Consider the following 506-nt stretch of genomic DNA (forward strand, 5'->3'; position numbering starts at 1 on the left):
ATTGAAAAGCAGGGGCGAAAGTCTACATCCCTGTCTTACACTACTTTTAATCCGAGCAGTTCGTTCTCGGCCCTTTTATGTATTGTATACGCCAGTCTTTCCCCACAGCTTACTACTTATTTCCTCGAAATTTGGAACACCTTGGACCATTTGGCATTATCGAATGCTTTCTCCAGGTCGAAAATCCTATGAACGTGCCTGGACGTTTCTTTATTCTTGCTTCCATTATTAATCGGAACGTCATAACTGCGTCTCTTGTGCGTTTACATTCTCTAAAACCAAACTGATCGTAATATAACACATCGTCAGTTTCATTTTCCAATCTTCTGTGTATTATTCCTGTCATCAACTTGGACGCATAGGCTGTTAAGCGGATTGTGCGATTATTCTCGCACTTTTCGAATTCTTGCTGTCTTCATAATTATGAGGATGATGTTTTTCAGAAAGTCAGATGGTATGTCACCAGAGTGATACATTGTACACACAAATGTGCATAGTCGTTTTGT

This window comes from Schistocerca gregaria, chromosome 6, assembly GCF_023897955.1.
Source record: "Schistocerca gregaria isolate iqSchGreg1 chromosome 6, iqSchGreg1.2, whole genome shotgun sequence".
Lineage (NCBI taxonomy): Eukaryota > Metazoa > Arthropoda > Insecta > Orthoptera > Acrididae > Schistocerca > Schistocerca gregaria.